Source organism: Chiroxiphia lanceolata, chromosome 7 (genome assembly GCF_009829145.1).
Source record: "Chiroxiphia lanceolata isolate bChiLan1 chromosome 7, bChiLan1.pri, whole genome shotgun sequence".
Taxonomy (NCBI): Eukaryota; Metazoa; Chordata; class Aves; order Passeriformes; family Pipridae; genus Chiroxiphia; species Chiroxiphia lanceolata.
Window position 1 is genome coordinate 15,774,115 of NC_045643.1, and position 12,309 is coordinate 15,786,423.

The following is a 12,309-nucleotide window of genomic DNA, read 5'->3' on the forward strand; positions in this document are numbered from 1 at the left end:
TCGGCTCGTGAAAATGTGATTTGGAGTGCAAAAGTTGTAGACTGACAAGGCAGGATAGGAAGTCTATGTAGTAAGCCCCCTTTGAACAACAAAAACCTCTGTGCAGCCTCTTGCTGGAGCGTAGAGGGAACTGAGGAGCAGGTGCCAGTAGCAGAGCAGCAGTGATTACTCACATCAGCTTGGAGCTGCAAAGGCCATTTGGAGCAACAGGGCAGCCAAGCCAAGGGGCTGGAGCCACCAGCAGAGATGGCAAATGATCATCAGCTTTGGACCTGTGCAGCTTCAGAAGCTGTAGGCCTTGCTCTGCCTCCTCAGCAGCGTAGGTAACATTCTCCCAACACAACAATCATAACCTGCAAGACTGAGGTGTTACTATGGGATGAGAAAAACAGCCTTGGGGCCCAGCACAAGAGATGAAAGAGAAGGAATATATATAATATGCTTGCACTTATGGAAAGCAAGCATTAAATACTACCCTTCTCCCTTACCACTTCTTCCCTGCTTCAGTGAAATATTGTTTCAATATTTAAGTTCATCTGCCATTTGCAAATGGGAATAATTATCTCACTTAGTTTTCAAGTTTCAGGGTATATATTTAAACCGGTGTTTATTAGAAACTTCTAAACTTAAAACTCATATCTTTTGCTGCCATTAAAACTGTGACAGAAAGGGTTGTATTTCCCTATCTTCTAAAACATGGTATTTCCTGAAATATCTTTCAGTTAATGTTTGATAGTAAGTTCTAATAAATACTGAGAAAAGTTTGAGAAGTCCCACATGCTGCCATGTACTTCCATATACTGCAGGGCATTATTGAAACTTCAGATTTGTTCTTATTTAAATTATATGTGCTGATACCTCTGCTCTTATTACGGTTTGAATACATGCTCTAGCTACTTGTAAGAAGCACAAGGTCATCAACTGTCTCACAGTTGTTTACAGCATGCAGCATTATGTTAAATGCCTCTGTCATACTCAAAAGAGTGGCTCTTCCTTTAGTGATTTTACAACGTCAAGAATGAGGCACCAGAAGTGATTGGCAACCTGAGATCAATTTGTGTGAGCGGGCAGAATTCCTCCCACCTACTTCCCTCTGGGGTCAGGAGTGCAATTGGTAAAAGTGCTTATAATGGATCTTCCTCATTCTGAGTGTGGGTGTTTGACAGGATATTCTTCACAGAGACCCCTGATGGCTTTGAGATGCTTTCTTGCTCTGAAAGGTTCTGGAGTTACTCATTTTGAGGCATAAGGGTCGGGTCATTTGTTCTAACTTTCCTTTAAAGAGGGGGACGAAAGCATGAAATATAGGTGTCCCCATCTACCCTGGATACAAGCTTGTGGGAGAAATTCAGTAGATTGCATTTTCATTTTTGCAGTCTGTAACAGCTGATAGGACATGTGGTAGTTAAGCTTTTAAAACTATACTACATTTCAAAAATAGGAGAAGAAAATCTTCAACTTAACAGAAGTTACTGGTAGTTCAGGTAGAATTTTTAAAAGATACTACACATATTATTGGCTTAACTTACTTTTATTTTTCATTTAAATATTCATGGTTTACTGCATTAGTAATACATGAAAATATACCTTGTTATTTCTTAGAAAGGTCAAGTTTCTCTTAACACTCCTATCTGTAGTCTCTGCCTACTTTACATTTGGACCCCAACATATAAACCACACATTGTAGTTTTCAGTGGTCATCAAGATATTAATTTGTAAAGCTGTGTTTCTGTAGGTCTCTGCCATGTACTAATCTCACAGTAGAGAATACTTGTCTCTTATTTAGCTCAGCATACTTTTCTAGCCCACTTTCCAATGTTCCAAAGTTTCTAAGTAATCAACTGTTACTTCCAATAATACAAAAATAGCATGTCATTACCATTAAGCACCAACTGCAAGGATTTAATTTTAAACCATTTCTCCTTTCCCTGACTGAAGAAATGCCTCTGCTATAATTTTTAACCTTTCATCAGCATAATTGCTAAATAATTAACAATGGTTAAATTATGAGAACCTGAGAGATTTGAAAATTATTACTGAAGTATGTATTTCACTGAAGCAATGACCTATATGCATCTGTTTCAAAATAAAAGCGATGTATATTCACCAGCAGCAGCAGCAGTAATTCATTTTTTGTGCTAGATCTTCTGATATACGTTCTTATGCCTTAGTCACAGCTGCCTTGGTCCTATGTTAGGGTGTAAAGACCAATCTCACTGCAAAGATCTGCTTGTGTCCTGAGGCTGAACTCTTCTTCTCCAAGGTTACCTCATAATGCTTTGCAATGTCTTCATTTTCACTAATAAAAATTACTTATTACACTGAATAAGCCATGGAAAACAATGTAAAGGCTCTATAAAACCTTTCTATTTTTGTAGCAGATATTATTTCCTTACTTCTGTTAGCTGAGCTGATTTGCATTTGCATGCTGAGCTTTTCTGCAGTTTCTCCAATCTTCTCAATGAGCTTCATGTGCTGATTTTGGATATGCCTTTTATACACCATTTAGGAGCTGACAGTCTCTCCATCTTTTCCAGTCTCTATGAGTCATCAGGATTTACTCACTCTCCTTTATCTCCTAACTGGTTTAGGCTTAAAAGCTGCACAAAGATCTGCTGGGATCCTGATGACCTGCTAATCTGGGTCCCAACAAGGTGTGGGCCCTTATGTCCTCTCCTGCCCTTTGTTCCAGGCACTCCCATTCATTCTCCACTCATTCCAGTCTTAACATTTCTACTACAACTCTGTATAACAAGTGGAGGAACACAGGGAGGAGCTGGAGGTATTTACTGGTGGGGGGAGGAGAGCAAGTGTAGGAGAAATCATGGGAGCATGACATGGACAGCATAAATCTGTCAGAAGCCTGGCTGATCCCTAAATGAATTATTTTTTCAGGTCACTCTCAAGTTCATCCTATTCATAGATGTTTGTCTTCCTAACAGTTTTTAGTAAAATCATGGAAAGTTCTCAGGGACTTTCACTCACCATTTTGAGAGTGTGCATATGTCTTATATCTAATCACATACGTGCACCTCCCCTGTCCACAACATTCTTCTTTCCATGTACCTTTAGGGTGGATGTGATTCTGCAACCAGTGGTTGATGCAACTACCCTTTGAATTGCAATTTCCTCCAATTTGATCCAAACATCTCAATAGCCACTTCTTTCTTTTTGCATTCTTTCATCCGTTGTGGTGCCATTCATAGTCAGTCAAATTTTATTCAATTTTTTTGGCTGAGGTTTTGGCAGAAGTAGTGGCAGAGAGCTTCTTTTGGTTTGTTTTTCTGTTGGAGGTTCCAAGGTACATAGTTTGCTGAATTACTAGTAGTGCCTATGCAATCCTAATGACCCTTCACTCCTGTCACTTTATTTATGCCTTTGAGCTTTTAAAATCAGGGGCACCTGGCTGGAAACAAAGTGAAGTGGCTGCCTGAGTGTTTTCACAAATAAAAGTAATATGTCTGGTGCTTCAGCTAAATCCTCACCACTTCCTCCCAGAGTATTTAGCACAAGGGTGTTCAGCAGGCTTTGGCTTTGTTAAACACCTGCTCAGAAAATCTGCTGACTACCGGAGGCCACAGGAGCACAGCAGCCCCTTAACGTTTGCTTTTGAAAGTGCTGGTCTAACACCAGCACAGCAGTTGTGATTCTCTGTGAGAAAGTGCTCTAAATGCAAATTTTAATCAATGCCATTTCCTCATAGATCAGTCCCTCTAGCTTCCTGATTATGAGCATCAGCTCTGAATTGTCATTATACTTCTTGTGTTGATGTCCAGATTGAAAGTGATATCTTCCTGTGCTGCACAGGAAAGGATTATCATTTTGCTGCTCTATGAGGGATCTGAGCATACAACATGAAGCTGATTAGCACATCTTCCTCCTGTGTACAAGGTTCCACTACTGCAGCTTTCCTACTTAAAGATACTTATTTTTTATTCTTCTTTTAAGACAACCCAAATAAACAAAAACTACACGATGCTTGTGCAGTACTCTCATGTACACCTATTTTTAAGAAATGCCAAATGAAAGTTGAGCCAACATCAGCCTTATTTTATTACACAGTTGTTTCCCTTTATTCCTGTGCAAACATTTTTGCAGCCTCCTGAAAAACTGAAAACCTCTAGATCAATAAAAAGAAAGTGACTTTTCACTGGTATGGCTTACAGGCGCCTAAGCTTTCAATACTACTGTTAAATAATGTCCCTCTCTAAGAAAAAATATGTGAGTTTTGTTGGCAAGCAAGTGCATGTTCTGTTTTCTATGTAGCTAGAATAGAAAAATAAAGTATAATTCCTAGATTATAATTATTTGGAAAATAACTCCATGCATCCTGTTTCCATTGCCAATAAACAGAGCTGCTTTATTGATTTAATTTGTAAAAATAATCTTATAGGTGGTTTAGTTTCCTTATGATTGGATGTAACCTTGTTACACCTGTTTTTTATATATATATATAAGAAATTTATTATTGCTGGTGTTTATTGTTAATATAATAATAATAATGAGAATATGATTACATTAAAAATTAAAATAATTTTACTGCAACAAATGGTAAACATTTTGCACGTTTTAGAAATTTTGGGTTTGATTCCTCAAATGGAGAGTTTTAAGACTTCGCAAAGCAAAGAGAAATATCTATCCTTTTGCATTTAAATCTGAAATTAGAAATGCAGATTGTATTTTTAAAAGACTGTATAGTGGCTCAGGACTCAGGATACTGTACTTTATTAATGACTTTTGGAGGCATGCTCTGCCAGGAAAGCCTAAAAATGTAATTGCAAAAACGCATGGCAACCACTGATAAAAATAAGGATATTAATGAATATGCAGTATAGAAAAACTTGAAATCTATTTAAGGGGAGGGAAATTTTGAAGCATAATGTGGATTAAATCCAAATACAATGTTTTATTTACCAACTACAACAACAGAAAGACATTACGGTTTTGTTTTGTTTTCTGCTTAGCTTTGCTGCTGATTAACTGCTGCAAATATTGAAAATTGCATATCTGTGTCCTAGTCCCTGGGAGAAGCAAAGAAATGACGTGCATTTTCAATTATGAACTGAGATGGATCCTGTACACTGGCTCTGGGAAGTAAACTGGTAAGAGCAGCTTGGGCCTGGACTCTAACGTGTGCTTTACAGAACAGAGACATCCAAAGCCAGGTTTGTCAGCTTGAGTCATCTTTCATGCAGCTAAAGGCTCATTGTGCTACTCCAGGAGACTTCTGGTAATTAGAAATCTGATTTTAAATCACTCATATACTTATATGGTTTATAGGTGATCTAAAGTCCAGACCTCAGTTCTGCCAGTGGAACTACAGAAATGTGTGAAATGAACAGGGCTACTAGTCAGTAGTTGGCCACCTACACAAACCTGATTACAAGATTTTCACTCCAGTGCAAAAAACATGTCTAATTCTGCTGACATTTTACTGAAATAAGCAACTTCATAGATGTAAATAGTCACCTTGATATGAGAGTGGTAACTGTACTGAGGAGGCTTAGCAGGAGTGGAACAAGAATTATGAAAAGGCTTGTCTTCCCATTCTATAAAAAAATGTTTCATTTCCTACATTGGGTTGAAAATTAAAAAGAATGGGGGAAGGAGTTGCATATAACTGCCTGAGAAATGTCTGTGCAACTTACAAATTCTGGTTGATGTCAAAACATTTCTGTATTACTAAATATCACAGTGTAGGTGTAACCTACACTGCTGCCAGAGGCTGACATGCTCAAAATCTGGAATATTGGAGTGCTCCTGAACTTTGCTGTTGTACTCAGAGGGAAGGCCCTTGAAGAATGGCACAGCAGCACCTTAGAAAACCTGGGTTAGACAAATTTGTTGGACAACAGCAAAATGTTTAAAGAGAAGGACTGATACCAGGAAAGCCAAAATGGACTGACTGAGTAGCCTGAGGGAAGGGCACGTGTGACTTAACAGGAGGGCATTATTTTTTAACTCAAGGTAGAGTTTGATGAACACTTCCTTCAGTGAAAGTGCTGGATAAACCAACTTTGCAGAGAGGGAAAGAGGATGGTTTTGATTTTAGTCATTTCTCCAGCCCGGCTCACTGTGTAGCTGCACAAACTGAAATGCACAATGAAAGGGCAGTGGTGAGAGGGGCAGGTGCAAATGAAGTTAAGGCTTATCAAACTCTGGCTGAGGTGAGCCCCCCACAGAGGAGAGCCTGTCTGCAGGTAGGAGGATGCAGAGATGTATGCCATCTTCTGGGTGACAGAGGCATGAGTAGACAGGTGGAATGGGTGGAGTGAGAACACTTCGAGCTAAGCCCAAAGCATGTTTGGTAGGAAGGAAAGGTAGGGAGGAAACATAAATAGGGAAATGCATAATGAAATTTCTACTGTTAGCTGAAGGCAAAGGTAAGCAGGCTGTTTGCCTCCCTTGTGGCACAACACTGAAGTGTAAGCTCTAGGTATTAAACAGGCCAGCAAGTGTGGGTTAAGAAAAGGGCTTCATTTGAGCTAGTGAGGATGCTGAGGAAGTTACAGGGGAAGAGTTGGCACCAGCACTGCTGACAACAACTGAGGGGCATAAGGACATGTTTCTGTGAAGGGGTTATAGGTGGCCTGGATGGTACAGCAATCAATGAAAATGCTTGGGGCCTGTTTATCCTGAGGAACTTTTAAAAGCATGCTGCTTTTGACTGCACACACTTAGCATGCTTATGAATTTTAAGAAGGAACGTTCATTAGGACAATCTGCTGCAATGTCAGGATACAGAAAACTCAAATGTTTTCTTGCCAGTCCTGAGAATTCCGACTTTCAGTAGGTTTTTTTCACTATTTTATTCAAGTTTCATACAATATAGGCATTCATAAATACAGGGCAGCAAATTATAAGCAACACACTTGCTTTTAGAATAAAAAGGCAAACAGTAGCCTGGCTCTAGTTGCTATTTATAACTAGAGGGCACACATGTACTTATGGATAAAGTACCTAAGATAGCCCAGTTACAAAAAAGGGGTTTAGGAGAAGAATGAATGAAAACCAATTTTTTATAAAATCATGGGAAACTATCAGAGTTCTTGCAAAATGCATAAGAAAAACGATCTCACAGCTCTGTGTTCATTGCATTGTTTCAAATATATCAATATTCCAAACATAATACTGATTCAGTTAAACCAAACATTTCAAAAATCCTGAATTGTGAACCTGTGTAGAAATCAGCAATAAAAGTCAGAAGTAGTATCAAACACTTAGCAAGCAATACATCCACCAAACAAGCACAGAACTTCAAAAACCCTAGCTCCAGCTGGCCATTTCCTTAGGTATAAACACTGCTTTCTCTTCCAGCTCAAAATGCAATTTTGTAAAACCTGAAAAGTAATTAGAACCACCACAGTTTTTCTGAAAGATGCAAGCACATGATACTGCAAGTAGTTGAGTCTGAGAACAAACACGGCAGCTTGAATAGCTCACTGCAAAAGGATCTACAAACCACACAGATCAGCTGGCCAGATTTGATGGGTAGGTATAGACAGGGTGTTGTGATAGTTGTGAGTCAGCTGCTGCATACCCTGCACTGGACTGTGGGAAGGAATTCCTGCCTCTCTGAAGCTAAACCAGTTAAATACTAAGAAAGAACTAAACTTTAGCTCTTAATGCTGAAAAGTTAAGGAGATTTAAAAACCTTTATGACTGTCACAAGATACTATTGAAGCAATAAGGTACTTATCAATATTTGTTGCAGTATAAGAAGTCAACTTGTATACAATCAAAATGATTAATACTTAATTTCTTACCTAATACAAGTACAGAAATGTTTTCTCCCCCTGCCATGCCCTGAAAGTGGAGTTGCACAAACGTATTCGAGCTGCTTCTGACTGTGCTCCCTGTGATTCCTTTCCTCTTATCCATGTGTATTTGATAAATTTCCTTACAGTTTGTAGTGCTGAAAGTTTAATTCATAGTACACTGGATTTTCAACCTGATTACTGGTACAGTGAATATGAGTAGTTTTAACAATGTTTTCTTTAGAAAGGATCATTTACTGAAATAAAATTTGCTATGAGTCTCTAAGGGAAGGGGGTTTTATCTTTTCTTTTACATATAAAAATGTAAATTTATATGTTTTGTAAAGTTTTGTTATGTATAGTAACTCAGTGCACAATAACATTCTTCAACAATATTTGTTTTTTATGAAAGGTTTTCAGTATTACCTTATTAAGTAAAAATTGTTGCATGATTTTGTTCATCGCTGCCCTATTTTTCCTATCTCTCAGTATGAGCTGTTCTGAAATTATGTTCATGTACTAGAATACGAAGTGCCAACTACCTAATTTAGTACTCAGCAGTTACATCCAAATTTCAGTTATTGTATAACACCAAATACTGTAAAGATGAAAAGCTCAAGAAATCCTTGCCTCAGACTAGAAAATTGTCAGCACTTTGGATTAGACAGTATTATTCAAACTCCATTTAAATAGTACTTTATTCTCAAGGTGGTCTGAATGACTTTAACAATGAATTTGTAATGTATGTGACCTCCATGAATAAGATAAGTATTGCAGCCTGATTGCCCAGGACTTCTGATGCATGTGTTCAGAAAAGATATAGGAAGAGGTTTATAAACTAGTTGTGAACTATGCAAAACAACAACAAAACAAGGACCAAGAGAGTGGGATTTTAAAACACCTCTGTGGATTAGAAACATGTCTCCTGATTTGGCTCACAGGGCTTTTGGATGTATTTGAAAATCCTGGCCATTCTGTCACAGATTTTAGAAATATTTTACATTAAGGATAAACATAATTGATTATATTTGAGACTGCTCTTTCAAATTGCATTAAAGTAAAGCTTGTACTCCACAGTTTAGATAAGCCAGTGAGAACTAAACTCCACACATTCCAAGATGTTTTACTTTTTAATTATAATTACAGATGTAATTACTTTTTTTTTTGAAAAATAGTTGGATTTTTAGCAATGACATTCTCTCTGCCTTGAAGAGGATTCCTGACTCAGGGTGAACATGGAACGCTGAGTAACTGAACACCATATAACACTGAATCTTCATAACTTAAGCTCTCTTCTGTGCAAAAGGATACAATGTAAAGCTTCTAAATGCTTAATAAACCTATAAACTATGAAGTCAGGTAGCTTTAAGGACATCCATAGACTAGCAGATACAGCAAAGAATTTTAACCAGCTTAGCCACTCACTCCTAAAAATGGCTTTTTTCTGAGAGTGAAGAGCTCTGCCTCTTATTGCCTCTAAAAATAGCTCATATTTCTTACACTCTTTCAATTCACTGTTGCTAACAATGATTGTGATTAGCGTTAGTATATACCCTTGAAGCAAGCTGCTGTTTGTAAAGTTGGAAATCCAAGTTATATAAAGAGGAATCTATACAGAGAATATATTTAAAATCTGTAACTGACCAGTTCCTGTTAACATAGAAAGATTTGCTATTTATTCTTACAGAAAAAATATTGGGAAATTCCTTTCAATTAATTCTCTTTCCAAATTATCCCCCTTATGACACACAGAAGAAAGCTACAGAACAGGTTTTTTTCTCGGTAACATGCTCGGTAACATCTCATTGTCGGAACTGTGCTAGAATCTAGAATCACACAATATGGAGAATTCACACAAAAATTGTAAAGCTTTCTTTGTCTTCCCCTTCACTAAGACCACATGAAGCAACAGCTACAGTACAGGACACTCATTTCTTGATCCCTGACATATATTACCATCAAACCTCTTTTTGTGTTGTTAACATTTTGCTAATAGTTAATTTTGAAGCTGGAAATGAAAAGCAAATCTAATGTAAACAAAAATGGTGGTTGTACCAAGTCCAGCTTCTTCTGCAGGCTAATGCTAATAAACTTCATGGCCAAAGAGCAAGCAAGTTGCAGGGAGACAGCAAGTAATCAAGTCTCATTAGAAAAATCCCTGTTCTTTCCTTTTTTTGTGGTGCAAGCAGAAGAAAGCAGCATGTGTAGAGGTCAATAACTAAGCAATCCCAATTCGGGGGTAGAAATTGGAATATTTATTGAACATGCAACACGCAGTATAAGGGTCTTGGAGGCAGGACATGTTAATGAAGAGGACAGGTTATGCTAACTAGGGAATGGATTATGCTAACTAGAGGATTACACAATTCTCTGCTACAATTACACAAGTGGTTAATATTTTCCTGTAGCGAGGACCACAAGGGGGGAAGAGAACAAAGGTGCTTCTACATTGTCTGACAACATCATCACAAAGTCTTTCCATATGTTGCTGAAAGAGACAGGACAATCAAACACAGCTAAATATTAAGGGGTGTTGTGATTAAGCTCCTCAGAGTAAGGAGTTTCTCCCAGCTCCTGTTGTCCACGGCCTGCTACGTAATTTTATTAGTTCCTTTTCTGCTGATAGTTGAGTTTCGAATTCCAACAAGCACGGATCTTCAAATATGGTTGCAGCAGAACATTAGGTGTTTTGTACAGGAGTCATTCAAAATGTCACTGACTATCAGCTCTTTCTCTGTTACTTCTATAGTTAGCATTTCAGTCATATCTCTTCAGAGCTGTTATGCCTCATGTGATAACTAGTATGGTGAGTACAGCTGTTCCTTTTCTTCAGCAAATGCCATGGCAGTAATCCATGATCAGATTGAGCCACCAGGCAACACAGTATGGCTGTAGACATCCCACCAAACCTGCTCAGTGGTATGGCACAAGCACCTACCATGACTGGGAAAGTGGTTCTCATCTCCTTCCCCTGCAGCCAAAAACACGACCTGAGACATGGCCATGTCCACTGTGCTGTCGTGTACCTTCTGAGTAAAGCTATAGATTCAAGATCCATGCCTTTGTTAGTGCACATTAAGACTCAAACCAGACCCTGTAGACCAATTTCCTGTGCTGAAAGGAAGGCATTCTCCCTGTATCATGGAGGCTCAGGGTCTATTGCCAGCCAGAAACCATTTCTCCTTCACAAGAAGAAATAAATTTGTGAGGAAACCATTTTCATGTTTAAGAAACCTGAGCAGAAAGATACTGACCACAGATAGCTTTGCTTCCTATTAAACATTTCTCAGGGAATGTAGCCTTTAGGCTTCTGTTTTATTTTATACAAGAAAGATCAAGTTATGAAGATTGTATTTTATAGAAAATAAAAAAAATTAAACAAAGTAATAAAAGTCACTGCAGAGTTTGCTGTGGGACATATAATTTAACAGCCTCTAGTACTTGGAAGGCTATAATGAAATCAGGGTATGCTTTATTGTTTCTACCTGAACACTAAAAAGCATATGAAAAAAAGACACAAAATGCCCCCGACTCTTTAGAATCTTGTAAAGTTTCATACTGCTGTCTCTCATTACAGGCACGTCACTCATACAATAACTTTATAAAACAAAGACTTTTTTTTAAAATAATTTATTGAAGAACTTCAAAATTATTGCCAAGCTATTTAAAAGCTTGTTTTACACACCAATTGATAAGTGTGAATACAGTGAAACGTAGATTATTCCAAACCTACTAGATGCTGCCTACTCAGAGTGCTGGGCTTTCAACTTGCGCTTGTCATTAAATGCAATCTCATGGGTTTGTGTTATTTGGGACTCGAGTTTCCGATTATTTTAAGAGCACAATTTAAGGCTTTGTTGTAATTGTTTCAGAAGAAACAAGCACTCTTCAGTTCAGGATTAAAACCTACTATTTTTGTTTAGAAGGACATTTCAAATCTTGATGCTAGTAGCAGGTGAATGTGCCTTACCTTCAGAAGCCAGTGAATGGTAGGTCACACACTGAGTTCTGTAGCAGATCTTTTGTTTGTTTCTGTGATGTTTTGAATGTGCACTGAATGCTTATATTTTTCTGTCACTTTCACTTCCCAAACCTTCTGATACTATTTATCAACATAGAAGGGACTTTTTTCACTGTTTTGCCAATATGAATCTGTCTGTATGACAAACACATAAAGTTTTAAAGTAGTACATGCCTCTGCTGCTTACCTGTGAATATGATGGTGCCATCTTATTATGATCATAAAGCTGCACATAAAAAACAATCTACAGTTTTTATTTAGAATTCTTTGCTGCCAGCTTACACTAGTTCCACTGCATATAGTTATTTGCTTATTTTCTGTATATACCATTTATGAATTGGATAGTTCTGCAAGTTACATCTTAGGTGATACATTGGGTATTGTTGGCTCACGCTAATTTAAGTGCTCACATTCATTTTACTTGTATCATTTTACATGCTACAAGTAAAAACAATTGCCTATCTGTTTCACAGAGATGTGGAAGCAAATAGCAAGCAAGGCAGCAAAGTAAATCACTCCAGGTGGAGGGTT